Source organism: Schistocerca americana, chromosome 3 (genome assembly GCF_021461395.2).
Source record: "Schistocerca americana isolate TAMUIC-IGC-003095 chromosome 3, iqSchAmer2.1, whole genome shotgun sequence".
NCBI lineage: Eukaryota > Metazoa > Arthropoda > Insecta > Orthoptera > Acrididae > Schistocerca > Schistocerca americana.
The window spans coordinates 962,145,863-962,161,034 of NC_060121.1; positions in this window are offsets into that span (position 1 = coordinate 962,145,863).

Sequence of the window (15,172 nt, forward strand, 5' to 3'; positions counted from 1 at the left end):
GGGAGCGCACTGGTCCCCTGGTTAGCACGAGCAGCTGCTAAAGGAGAGGTCTTTGGTTCAAATCTTCCCTCGGATGAAAAGTTTAATTTTTTATTTTCAGACAATTCTAAAAGTCAGGCACTCTCACAGAATCAACTTCGCTCTCCAAAATTCCAGGACATGTTCAGATTTGCTTGGATATAAGCAGGATTTGACGGTCTACACACGGAAACGTTTGAAAACGTTAAAAACATATGTTTTGACAGAGCACAGGGAAAACTGTGCGACTGTGAAACTGTTGCATTAATTTGTTGCAGTTTATGTGACAAACTCTTATGTTTTCATCACTTTTTGGAACTGATTATCACATCCACAAGAAAACCTAAATCGGGCAAGGTAGAAGAATCTTTTTAACCATTCACCAAATGTACAAGTTAGGTGCGTCGACAACATGTTCCTGTCATGTGACGCACATGCCGTCACCAGTGTCGTATAGAATATATCAGACGTGTTTTCCTGTGGAGCAATCGGTTGACCTATGACCTTGCGATCAAATGTTTTCGGTTCCCATTGGAGACGCACGTCCTTTCGTCTACTAATCGCACGGTTTTGCGGTGCGGTCGCAAAACAAAGACATTAAACTTATTACAGTGAACAGAGACGTCAATGAACGAACGGACAGATGATAACTTTGCGAAAATAAAGGATGTAAACTTTTCACTCCAGGGAAGATTTGAACCAAGGACCTTTCGTTCCACAGCTGCTCACGCTAACCGCGGGACCACGGTCCCCCTGACCTCACACTCTTCTTGATGCTGCGTATCTTGCACATGGACTACTCAGTTTGTATATTTTGCTTATTTTTTTCATAGTTCCACACAACTTCTTCCTGTTTTCTCGATTGATCTGTGTTCAGTTTTTCTAGGCCTATCCACTGTGCCAACTTATAACTAAATCTGAGGGGGGTGCGATGGGGAGGTTCCCTTGTAAGTATTCTGCCTGTCTTTGATTTGCTTTCCCCACAACATATCTACGTTATTGTTCCAGTTTGAGTTACTCGTTTGTAATTCCCAAGTGTTTAGTTCAGCTGAAGCCTTCACATTTTTGTGATTTATCATGTAACTGAAATTTGGCGGATTCTTTTTAGTACTCGTGTTGATGAATTCACACTTTTCATGATTTAGAATCAGTTGTCACTTTTGCACCGTACAGATATCTTTTGCAATTCGTTTTGATCATCTGATGACTTCACATAACGGCAAATCGAAGCATCATCTGCCAATGTAAGAGGACCAATCAGATTGTCTCCTAAATCACTTATGTAGCTTAGGAACAACAGATGACTTATAACACTTCCTTAGGAAACGCCACATATTACTTCTGTTTTACTCGATGACTTCCCGTCAGTTATTACGCACTGTGACTTCTCTGATAGGAAATCAAGAATCCAGTCACACTACTGTGACGATACTTCATATGCACGCAATTTACTTAGAAGTCGCTTGTGAGAATCGGTGTCAGAAACCTTCGAGAAAACTAAAAATATGGAATCAATTTGATGTCCCCTATCGTTAATACTCATAAAGAGCTAGTTTTGTTTCTCAAGAGCGATATTTTCCGAATCTGTGTTTGGTTATTTGTCAATAAATCGTCTTCTTCGAAGTGATTCATAATTTTCGAGCACAGCATACGTTCCAAAATAATTCTGCAAATCGACGTTTCTGATAATGGATCTTTAACTCAGCAGGTAACTCCTATTTCCTTTTTGGTATTGCTTTGACTTGTGCAACTTCCCAGTCTTTGAGTACGGATCTTTCTATTAGCGAGCGGTCGTATATGATTGTTAAGTATGGTAGTGTATAGCATACTCTGAAAGGAACCTGAGTGGTATACAATCTGGACCGGAAGCCTTGCCTTTCTTAAGTGTTTGAAGCTGCTTCGCCACTCTGAGGCTATCTACTTCTATGTCACTTATTTCCGTTTGTGCTGGTGTTGGTTGACTCTCGTGTTTAAAGTAAAAAGCTTTTTTCTCGTGCGCCGTGTGGTGAGATTTTGAGCTGGATACCTATTATTTACAAACTTACTTCCTTTTGTGTTGGTTGACAATTTCGTAACAAAAAAAAATTGAAAATTTTTGGTCAGGTTTTATGGGGCCAAACTGCTGAGGTCATCGGTCCGTAAGCTTACACACTACTTAATCTACCTCCGACGGTAGGAACCACCTCAGAGCGCTTTTTTTTATTTTTTATTTTTGCTTGGTCTCAGTTTGTTCGTTATTGGTCATCGTGGATCCATTGACTGAGTTTTCTTATTACAGAGGGTAGGTAACACTGTGATCGAACACGCTGAGCTACCGTGCCAGCAACCACTCGGCTACCCCACGCGGCGAGTTTCGTAAGTATCTTTGACATGAATAAGAGTGACAAAAACGTACGTGCAAAATTAAGCGGGGCAACATTTCGGAAGATAGCTTACGAAAAGCGAGAACGAGAAGCTAATGTTCTGAAAGAGCTTGGCAAAGTAGGTAAATTTTTTACGAAAAATGTTGCTGATGCGACTTCGAGTTAGCTAGTACTGATGACAGGTCTATCACTACAGCTGTCGTGAAAGATAAAAGGATATACTCCAGAGATTTCATAGTGTAAATGTGAACTTTCAAAGTGTAGAAAGTGATACTGGTGTAATGCATGAGTTACACGTATCACTTGCAAGGTTTATTAGCACTGTTCGTGGGATTTTCGACTATTATGAAAATAAATCCATGGATATTATGACTGATGTGGACTATGAATGCGCTTATAAAAGATCAAGGAAAAGCAAACATCATGTTGATGAAGAGGCGGATACTGAGAAGTTCTTCTCACTGGTAGGGAGAAATTTAGAAACGAAATATTTTTCCCAATACTCGGCAACTTGTACGCTGAATTAGTGAGGAGTAAGCAAAGTTATAAAACAATGTTAGACGTCTTCATAGTTTACTGAAAGCTTAAGAATAGTTCACCAGACGTTATATCTGAACGCGCAGCAGAAACTCTAAGCATCATATGAAACCGATTTAGAATCTTCCTTGCCAAGTGAATCTGTACCTCTCGCGGCACTTTTGAAATCCTGTGAGATTATCGGTGTACCAGTCGAAATTAGTAAATGTATACGAAAGGAGAGGTTACAGACCATGTTTCCGAATTTTGACATAGCTCTTAGGAAGTTTCTATGTACGGCACTTACAAAATGTTCAGCAGAACTCTCGTTTTCTGCTCTTAAAAGGCTAAAATCATACCAACCTTGTACCTTGTCTAAGAAGGGATTGAACGCCTTATCCGTTCTTCGCATCGGAGCTGACCTAACTGATGACCGCCTCAACTATGGAGGTAGATTAACGAGTTTGCTGCCACCAACGTCACATGCAAACTTTGCTGACTGCTGAGTTTTGTTTATTTTTTCATATTAAATTTAAAAATTCCTGATTATAATGTGATTTTTATTTGCAACTTGGAGTACTGTAATTTAAGAAATATATAGTTATTATTTAAGGGCGGATATATTACAGTGTGCCTAGGTGTGAAAAATTTTAAATCCGCTACTGTCTTTGACTGAACTAAAGTTTTACTGCTAACACTTATGGGTGGTTTCAACAAGCCAGCTAACTGCCCACAAGAAGGATCGCTACTTACGTGACTTGCCAAGGATATTATTTCTATATCCCAATTAATAATTTTTTAAATACTGTGTATTACTACATCAAGTGTGATACGGCCTTCCTCTTAGCGCTATACTCTTGGTTGCTATACGTAAATATTAATTTTCAGAATAAGACAACATATGATACGGCGGGATTTTGGAGCAATCAGTTTGAAATGGTAGTTCTATGGTGCACGACAACCAGTTGAGGTTAGTCTGCGACATTGAGAAAGTGCCGCATCTTTGTTGTCACTGGTACGAAAAGGTACGTAACCTCGCAAAGGAACGCGTTTTAGCGAAAGGCACGTAACTGATAAAAAGTGGCCTTGCCATCTTCGAAGCTTCGGGACTAAGGTGAGAAGAAGTCCACAGCTGGATCTAAGTCGGCATTTAAACAGTACTCTGGCCGATGCATTAAAGCATGTTCCATCTTCTTGCCCAGCCTTACGTTATGTAACCACTGAACTTCACCTGTAGATGAGCGTGAATAAGTTCGAAAACCGGTTCATGGAATAAATAACTATTTAGAAAAAGAGACTGGTTGCAGCTTTCTGTACTTATACTGAAACATTTGTAACCTGTAAGCTTAATCACCGAATCTACCACGTATAGAGAATGCCATTTTGGGATAGAAGAAGAAGTAATTGCTTTGCCGCTATAATAAATGCGTGAATAAATATCATAATCAAAAAATGTATAGGAGCTCGTATGCTGCGTGATGATACACAGCATTTTGAAGTTCCGCTGAAGAGGTCAGTTATTTCACTTCAGTAAATGTATGAGATTTAACGTGAAAATATGTGTGGGCATATCTAAAATTGTTATTCTCTCGTCATGTGAAAATAGTGTAGATGAGGAGAGTCACAATAAATTAGCTTCCCCAGATTATGTTTTCCAAAAAAATATCTGAAAGAATCCACATTCATAGATCAAGCTTTAACTCGCACTACAACGAGTTGATGTTAGACCATTTCATACTTATCCAAGGAAATCACTTATCTCTGACATCATGTTTAAAATATCTTTGACATACACAAGAATGTGATATTTATATCACATTCCTGTGTATGTTCTACAAACAATGATAATGATGATCACCACAGAAATGTACACCACAATATAAATGAATATTGTCTCGTCCCCAGTAAAAGTTTTGGAATCAAATTTTTAAGAATGTCCACAGCTATAAGAGGGCTTTTTTTGACACTACACTTTGAGGTACTTTTAAAATCGCGTCATGGAAGTCGTATTGTCTGATCAGCCACCAGCTTCTGAAACTGTAGACCTTAACAAAGTTCAATATATGGCTCGTGCTGCGGGTGTTAAACATTGTGTTCGTGGACGGAAAGCACGGGATTTAATTCTCCAGACAGTCGTCGAGGTTTAGTTTTTCACCGCATCAGGTGAACTCCGACATGGCTCTTTGAATAGATTACGACTGATTTGCTGCCCGATTCTGTCTGATAATGAGGCCACACAGCAATCGGACTATGGCACGTGAAGTTCAGAGCTCAAACATCAGTATTTCAAAACAGTTCCATTTAACTCTCAAAAATTCTCGAGAAGTTGACTCTGATTTTTTCCGAGCACATAAACGTTTAAAGTAAGGTCGTTTCTTCGACAGGCATCGAATGGCCAGCTGCTGTTTGGAGTTCTGGGTTCCATTCCCGTCGGATGCAAAGTTTAAAAAAAACATGGTTCAAATGGCTCTAAGCACTATGGGACTTAACATCTGAGGTCATCAGTCCCCTTGAACTTAGAGCTACTTAAACCTAACTAACCTAAGGACATCACACACATCCATGCCCGAGGCAGGACTCGAACCTGCGACCGTAGCGGTCACGCGCTTCCAGACTGAAGCGCATAGAACCGCACGGCCACACCGGCCGGCGCAAAGTTTAAACATCGAACATTTTTGTGAAGCGTAAAATATTTAAGATGAAAAAAAAATCAGTAACACTCAGGACTGGAAATCGATAGATCGCTGTTTCTACTCTCGTTTCGTCTTTTTTTCGTTTTTTCCTCTTTCTACGTATTCAGTATAAAATCCGTCGAATATATGATAATTAATACATACCTAATTTACACGTGTCCGAGAGTTCAGACACTGTTCTTGATCGCGCAACCGTACATATACATGATGAAATGAAATAGAAATTCTGACATCCTCCGCAAAGCAGGAAATCAGGGTTCGGGTCACGATTCGACACAAATTTTTACTTGTCGTCATTGAATTCATTTCAGTGTCTGGGTGCGGCCGACGTCAAAATTTCAGTTTCATTTCATCACACATCTAATTGTCATTTTAATGAAAACACCGTTTCTTCTTACAGTATTTGTAGATAAATATTTCACACAAAAATCCAAAATCCGGTTTCATTGCAAATATAAATTGTTAATTGCCAGTTTTTTCTAGAAGATGGTTAATATCGAATGTTTAAATTAAAAACGTTACAAATGAATTTATGTATTTTATGCTTCGCTGAAATTCTTGTGGAACATACACCGCTTATAAAAAAAAATTGTCATCCTCAGGACTCGAACCCAGGCCATCCACAGTGCAGACTAGCCCTCTACCACAGTCCCATGTTGCCGGTAGAAAAAGCGGGCTAGGTAGTGAATTAAAGAGCTTGGCAGACTTCAATTTCAATTTTCTCGAGAAATTTTTAGAGTTGTATCGACTGGTTTTGTTCGATCGATATTTGAGTTCTGAACTTCACGTACTATAAAAACAAAAGAGTGCAGAAACACGAATGCCGAATAATCTTCTCGTAAGACGAGACCTGTAACCATCTTATATATGCCTATAGAAGGGGAAAGTCAGCTGCTAAACTATCTCGAAATTCATGGTGAAAACCTTCAGCTGTCTTTTATTTTGCTACTAGTTTCGATCATAGCCCATTTCCAAGCTTAGCTTAATTTGTTATTGACTTCCGATGTGATTAATCCTTTTGGTGGGAATTGCTCTGTACCATTATTAAATTGTGGACAATTTTGTTGAATACGACTGACCAGCAACAACTTGTAATCGATTACCTCACAGCATAACATTCCAGCCACTTATGCCTGCTAAGCTTGAAAATGGTCTGTGACCGAAACTAGTAGCACTGTACAAAATAAGATATTCAAATGGTTCAAATGGCTCTGAGCACTATGGGACTCAACTGCTGTGGTCACAAGTCCCCTAGAACTTAGAACTACTTAAACCTAACTAACCTAAGGACATCACACACATCCATGCCCGAGGCAGGATTCGAACCTGCGGCCGTAGCGGTCGTGCGGTTCCAGACTGAAGCGCCTTTAACCGCGCGGCCACTCCGGCCGGCAATAAGATTTTCACCATGTATTTCAACATGTAACTACGTTGTAGTCCCCAAGACTTTAAACTCCGAACTTACTTCCTTACTCCTTCTCGTACTGTGCAGTCTCAGAGATGTTGATTTCTCGTTAATCTGAGAGAGGTTTCTGTCCGCTGGAATATTACAGAGAAATTGAACTCTCTAACACACCATGTTTCCGGAGCACAGTTACGCATTTACGGCAATAAATGGAACCATCCACCTAAGGAAAACATCTGACCTTCACTAATCTAGACCGAGTCCAAGCCGCTTTCTTCCAATTTTATTTTCTGGTAACCGTCTGTAGCTGAGCCTTCTCTGGCCACAATGAACAGCTATATTACGTCTCCCTAGATCTTCTAAAGCTTTTGAACTCTGTATCACGTCGTCAGACAACTAACCAAGTGTGTATCTTCGCAGGTATTTGATTCTCTCGATGGATATTTGGCTAATAGAAACCAGTACGTATGCTGTGCTACGAATGTTCTATAGAAACGAAAGTAACATCGGGTATTGTTCCAAGGAAGCGTAATAAATCTCTTATGTATTCAGTTTACATAAACAATTGATCATGTATGGTCGCAGCATTGTAATATTATTCTGATGATACTCCTGTGAAGAGGAAAGTATCGTCGTTGTACGATACTGACATCGAAAAGAAAGGGCAATGTGACGGCTGATTTAGGGATGTTTCTACCTGAATATATCGGTGAGCTACGTACCAGTCATTCTTTGGTTGAAGAGGGAACGTGGGAACCTGGCACCTCGGCCACAAGGACAATGCCTCTCTGGATGATGGTGTCGGACGCAAGAGTGGATCGTTGCGTCCCTGGGAAGCTGGAAGGCTTGCTTACGTACTATTCAGGTACAAGTGCCCTTGATACACCACAGACAGCAAAGTTAACCCTTTCTCGGCGATGTTGTCCGCAGCTCGTGGTTTCGCGGTCGCGTTCTCGTTTCCCGAGCACAAGGTCCCGGGTTCGATTCCCGACGGGATCAGGTATTTTCACGACTGGGTGTTTGTGTTGTCCTCATCATTTCATCATCATTCCTGAAAGTGGCGAGTTTGGACTCAGCAAAGGTTGGGAATTTGAACGGATGCTGAAAACCGAGCAGTTGAGCGCCCCACAAACCAATCATCATCATCATCGTCGATGTTTGCTACGAAGCCTATGTGACATCTGGAGTCGTTGTGGAACGACCTCGGCTGCGGAAGCTCCGAGGCTATTTACAAGCACCGAACGGATGTGAGTCGGCACTGCAAAGTGTTACTTTCCTGAATGAAATTTGCACTCTGCTGCGGGTAGCTCAGTTGCTAGAGCAGTTGCCTCCGAAAGGCAAAGGTACCAAGCTCGAGTCCCGTCCTGCACACAGACTTAATCTGCCAGATAGTTTCATGTTTCTTTCCTGTTAAAGGTGATAGTTGTGTTTCCCGGATGACACCTACAGCAGGAGATTCACCTGGGAGCGGCAATCTACGCGGCGAATTGGTAGCGAGCCGAGTGATTAGCGTGAGCACTTTTCTTTGGATATTTAAGAGACAACCAGTCAAAAGAGAGAAGAGATCCAGTGCGAGTATCGGTGTACAGGTGTTAGAATATATTGGGCTGGTGCTGGCTGCCCAAGGGTGGACTGGAGAGTGTGGTGCGCGACTAGTGATGTTTCGTTTACACAGCTGATAGGGTCGAGTGTACTGAATTACTCTTTCATCGGTGTCAAAGCTGACATGACAATCGAATCTGAAGATGGCTTTGTTGAAGCCAGCTACCAAAGAATAAAATAATAAAAACGTGACGTGGGCAGTGTCAAGATTAGTAATTCAGGATCACTTGGGTTGGGTTGGGTTGTTTGCGGGAAGAGACCAAACTGCGAAGTCATCGTTCTCATCGGATCAGGGAAGGAAGTCGGCTGTGCCCTTTCAGAGGAACCATCCAGGCATTTGCCTGCAGCGATTTAGGGAAATCACGGAAAATCTAAATCAGGATGGTCGGACGCGGGATTGAACCGTCGTCCTCCCGAATGTGAGTCCAGTGTGCTGGGATCACTTGCTAATGTTCCTAAGAAGTTATGTCTAGACTAAAACATACTAGTTTAGTATGTGTAGTATTCTACAACGAACGGATTTCGATTCAACTCTCTATACCCAATCGTCAAAAATGGGCCTTCCACCTAAGAATCAAAGTGCCTGAACGGGAGAGGTCCGCGTGAAGCAGGTAGATAGGCATTTTGGACCGCCTGACTTCGTACTTCGCGTTCATTATTGGCATGTATTTACTACGGTGCTCCAAACCTGGTTCACGGTAGACCCGTCAAAGATGTATATCTGAATAACTGTAGTGTAAAATGTAACTCGTGAGCGTATTTGTTCGTAAATGCTACTCTCTTTAAATTTACTTGTCAGAGTCTGTGTTCATGTTTTCAGTGTGGCTTGGGATATGGGAAGGACCACTCCCGTTTTCTGACATCCGGTTTATTTTGTCTTTCAATATGAACGGTGGGCCAAACACGATGGTGCACCATGGAAATCTCAGTTGCTACCAATTGTGGATGCTTTCAAATGAAATTTCTACCTACTTCGCAGTGGACGTGGTTGTTATCTTTTAATAACACGATAACGTAAGACCATACATTAGAGCGAACGCTGAAATCTTCCTAGAAGTTTAGTCGACATTGTTTTCTTCACTGATCAGCTGATTCTCCAAAGCATGGATGAGACTATGATGCTTGCCATTTAACCTACTAATTCATAGCAGCGAGTCCTACTCGTATTCTGTGAACCATAATCTGACGGAGAACATTCGATAATATGCAAAGAGTTAAAGTATAAGTTAATAGAGAGGAGTAGCTGTCATAAACATCTTGTGTAAATTTGTTTTACTTATGCGTACTCCAAAACAGTCTATTAGGCTTTAAGAAGTCTACAGATGCATATAGTACAGTTAACATTGCTGCACTGAAAATTTGTTGCTTACAAATATGCTACTCAGCTGCTCTTTATTTTCTTGTGATTGCTCCATTTTTACACGAGCAAATTGGTAACTGGAATACGGAAACAGTTTCTATAAGTTGTCAGACTAAAGAGCTATACACACAAAGAGCATTATTACTTAATAAGACTTCCAATTTATTTTATGCAGTATGTGGTTAGTAACATTAAAAAAAATATTTCGACTTTGCAAGGATTCTAAGTTTCTCGTCTTACGTCTTCGGCAACTTTACATCCGAATATGATGCCTCGCCTTGACTCTGAACAAGGAAACAACTTTTACATGAAAATTATTTTTATACTTTCTGTTGTGGCCGTGTAAATAAGTATAATAATTGTGTGTCAATGTATCTCTTAAGAAGTAAATAGTAGGAAAGTGATTGTAAGAAGCCCCTGCAATGTATACAGTTAGCTTGTCCACACAACATTCTTTTTGTACCCTTTTCCAAAATACATTAAGTGCCCGCTTTAGCTGCATTTTTCCTTCATCTAATACTGTAAGTGGAAATGTGCAAAATCAGTTACCATATACAGGGTATTACAAAAAGGTACGGCCGAACTTTCAGGAAACATTCCTCACACACAAATAAAGAAAATATGTTATGTGGACATGTGTCCGGAATCGCTTAATTTCCATGTTAGAGCTCATTTTAGTTTCGTCAGTATGTACTGTACTTCCTCGATTCACCGTCAGTTGGCCCAATTGAAAGAAGGTAATGTTGACTTCGGTGCTTGTGTTGACATGCGACTCACTTCTCTACAGTACTAGCATCAAGCACATCAGTACGTAGCATCAACAGGTTAGTGTTCATCACGAACGTGGTTTTGCAGTCAGTGCAATGTTTACAAATGCGGAGTTGGCAGATCCCCATTTGATGTACGGATTAGCACGGAGCAATAGCCGTTGATCGGCGTCTTAGGGAGCACGGAACATTCCAGCCTATGACTCGCGACTGGGGAAGACCTAGAACGACGAGGACACCTGCAATGGACGAAGCAATTCTTCGTGCAGTTGACGATAATCCTAATGTCAGCGTCAGAGAAGTTGCTGCTGTACAAGGTAACGCTGACCACGTCACTGTATGCACAGTGCTACGGGAGAACCAGTTGTTTCCGTACCATGTACAGCGTGTGCAGGCACTATCAGCAGCTGATTGGCCTCCACGGGTACACTTCTGCGAATGCTTCATCCAACAATGTGTCAATCCTCATTTCAGTGCAAAGGTTCTATTTACGGATGGGGCTTCATTCCAACGTGATCAAATTGTAAATTTTCACAATCAACATGTGTGGGCTGACGAGAATCCGCACGCAATTATGCAATCACGCCATCAACACAGATTTTCTGTGAACGTTTGGGCAGGCATTGTTGGTGATGTCTTGATTGGGCCCCATGTTCTTCCACCTACGCTCAATGGGGCACGTTATCATGATTTCATACGGGATACTCTACCTGTGCAGCTAGAACATGTGCCTTTACAAGTACGACACAACATGTGGTTCATGCACGATGGAGCTCCTGCACATTTCAGTTCAAGTGTTCGTACGCTTCTCAACAACAGATTCGGTGACCGATGGATTGGTTGAGGCGGACCAGTTCCATGACCTCCACGCTCTCCTGACCTCAACCCTCTTGACTTTCATTTATGGGGGCATTTGAAAGCTCTTGTCTACGCAACCCCGGTACCAAATGTAGAGACTCTTCATGCCCGTATTGTGGACGGCTGTGATACAATACGCCATTCTCCAGGGCTGCATCAGCGCATCAGGGATTCCATGCGACGGAGGGTGGATGCATGTATCCTCGCTAACGGAGGACATTTTGAACATTTCCTGTAACAAAGGGTTTGAAGTCACGCTGGTACGTTCTGTTGCTGTGTGTTTCCATTCCATGATTAATGTGATTTGAAGAGAAGTAATAAAATGAGCTCTAACATGGAAAGTAAGCGTTTCCGGACACATGTTCACATATTTTCTTTCTTTGTGTGTGAGGAATGTTTCCTGAAAGTTTGGCCGTACCTTTTTGTAACACCCTGTATGTCTGCATGTCAATAAGACGAAATCACGGCGATATGCACCTCTAGATCATCTTTATCTTATGTTTCATTTAGTATATAAATGTAAATACACAGCTACGTCGTTTTTATTTGTTTAGGATTCCGTAATACGAACAGATGTAAGATTAACACTCGAGTGATTTTGTGGGAACGAATTGCACGGTTGATTATCTGTTGTTCTTGCTATGTCTGATATGGCTGGCCAAACACGTTTAACTGACGTGAATGTGCCACCATTCTCTTATTGTCTATTGTACGTCAGTTATGCGGTTCATAACCAAAGCCGGCCGGAGTGGCCGTGCGGTTCTAGGCGCTACAGTCTGGAACCGAGCGACCGCTACGGTCGCAGGTTCGAATCCTGCCTCGGGCATGGATGTGTGTGATGTCCTTAGGTTAGTTAGGTTTAATTAGTTCTAAGTTCTAGGCGATTTATGACCTCAGAAGTTAGGTCGCATAGCGCTCAGAGCCATTTGAACCATAACCAAAAGTGAACCAAAAATAGATCCATGCGGGACAGCGTATTGTATATTTCGCACGATTAAAGAAGATTCACAGACTCGTCACAACGTAGAAGCCACAGGGTTGAAAATCAAACAATATCCGCTCATAAAATATGTTACGTATCAAATGTCAGCAGAAAGCTCCCCGCTGTCACAGTACTTGGGAGAAGACTCCGAACAGTGAATATTGATACAGTATGATTCGGTTTGTGTATTCCACGTATCTGTACAACAACACTGACACGCCACATGTCTCTCGAGTATAAAAATATTTCTGTCTCAAAATGTTCAAACACCACTTTTCGAAAACAGCGAAGTTTATGAAACTTATTGGTCGTCGAAAGTCATGCAGAGATGGGTCCTCATTCTGCCGAAATTACCTACACTTGATGTACAGAATTCAGTACTTACAGACTGCTGTAAGTATTTACTTACCGGCCAGAACGGCAAGAAGCTGCCTCAGGACACCACTGAAGCGGAAGAGTTTGATCATTCTGCTGCGGGCGTTCTGGAACTGCCGATCTGAATTATACGCCACTGGAGGCCGTCGTCCGAACCCTACGGGCGCGTCGCCTTCACTGCGTCACTAGCGACCGCCGAGAGCCACGCAAATGAGTGGCGAAGTTGCTCGACAGGAGACGCGATAACGGCATTGCATACGGCAAAGGAAGCTATACGCTCTCGGCTATCGAGTTAATCTAAACGACTCTTTCACGTCACTGGTTGCATATAACGGCCGTGTCGGTTTCCTTACACAAACGAATTTTGGACTCTGACAAAGAGTACTTGAAATACGTTCTTCAAAGTGGAAATTTACCACAGATACGAGGGACATTCATAAATTAACCTGCAAAAGGCTGTTAAAAATAAATGAGCACTAGGAACTTCATGGTGGTTCATGATGTCGGTTCCTGTAGTCATGTCCTAGTTCATGAACCACGGACAACGTATGAGTGGCCAAGTAAGTTGTCCTGACAGTCGGGATACCAGTTACTTTGGAATAAGGCTGAGCATCTCGGACATATTCTGAGTCGTGGTCACCATTGTGCTCAGACGGCAAAGACTACCAAATCCACCGGTTAGTCTCTCAACCGTTAGGGGTAAAGCTCAATGGGACCTGGGGCAAGTAAGGCTACTAAGCTGCTTCCCTGGTACTTTAAATATGATGCTGGCAACAATCAGAGCAAAATACCTCGGACCTTTGGAGATGTCGGAGTCCCACGTCTAATTGACAAACCAGGGACTCCTAAAATACGACTCGGCAAACGAATGGTAACGAGATGGGGAGCTATTAATATCAATGGGGGCTACTCTGGGAAGAAGGTAGAGCTGGAAGAGGCTGCAAGTAAGATGGGTTTGGACGTTTTAGCCGTTAGTGACATTCGGCTAAGGGGTGAGAAAGGAGAGGAAGTGGGAGAATACAAGGTCTACCTGTCAGGAGTCAAAGCAGGAATAGCGCAATGGGGTGTAGGGCTTTACATCAGGAAAGAATGGAACCCAGCGTAGTTGCAATAAGGTATGTAAACGAACGACTGTTGTGGATAGATTTGACAGTGTCCAGCAAGGAAATTAGGATTGTGTCAGTATATTCGCATTGTGAAAGGACAGATCAAGACAAGATGGATAGTTTTTATGACGCACGAGGTGATGTAGTTGTAAGAGTGAAGGACAAGGACAGTGGTCTGCTCATGGGTGATTTTAGTGTCAGGATTGGAAATCGAACAGAAGGGTATGAAAAGGTTATGGGTGAATTTGGAGAGGATATGGAGGCCAACAGGAACGGGAAACAACTCTTGGATTTCTGTGCCAGTATGGGCTTAGTAATCACAAACTCCTTTTTTAAACATAAGAACATTCACCGGTATACTTGGGAAAGCAGGGGAACCATATCTGTCATTGACTATATAATAACAGATCAGGAATTCAGGAAGACTGTGAGAGGCACACGTGTATTCAGGGGATTCTATGATGACACTGATCACTATTTAATCTGCAGTGAAATTGGTATTGTGAGGCCGAAAGTGCAGGAGGTTAGGTCCATATGTAGAACGATAAGAGTGGAGAAACTTCAGGATAAGGAAATCAGGCACAAGTACATAACAGCGATCTCAGAAAGGTACCAGTCAGTTGAATGTAGTCAATTACAGTCATTGGAAAAGGAATGGACAAGGTACAGGGACACAGTACTAGAAGTGGCTAAAGAATGTCTTGGAACAGTAGTGTGTAAAGGTAGGATGAAGCAAACAGCTTGGTGGAATGACACAGTCAAGGCAGCCTGTAAAAGGAAAAAGAAGGCGTATCAAAAATGGCTACATACTAGAACTCAGGTAGACAGAGAAAGTTATGTTGAAGAAAGAAACAAAGCCAAAAAGATAATTGCAGCATCCAAGAAGAAATCTTGGGAAGACTTTGGAAACAGGTTGGAGACTTTGGGTCAAGCTGCTGGAAAACCATTCTGGAGTGTAATTAGCAGTCTTCGAAAGGGAGGTAAGAAGGAAATGACAAGTATTTTGGACAGGTCAGGAAAACTGCTGGTGAATCCTGTTGATGCCTTGGGCATATGGATGGAATATTTTGAAGAGTTGCTCAATGTAGGTGAAAATACGATCAGTAATGTTTCAGATTTAGATGTAC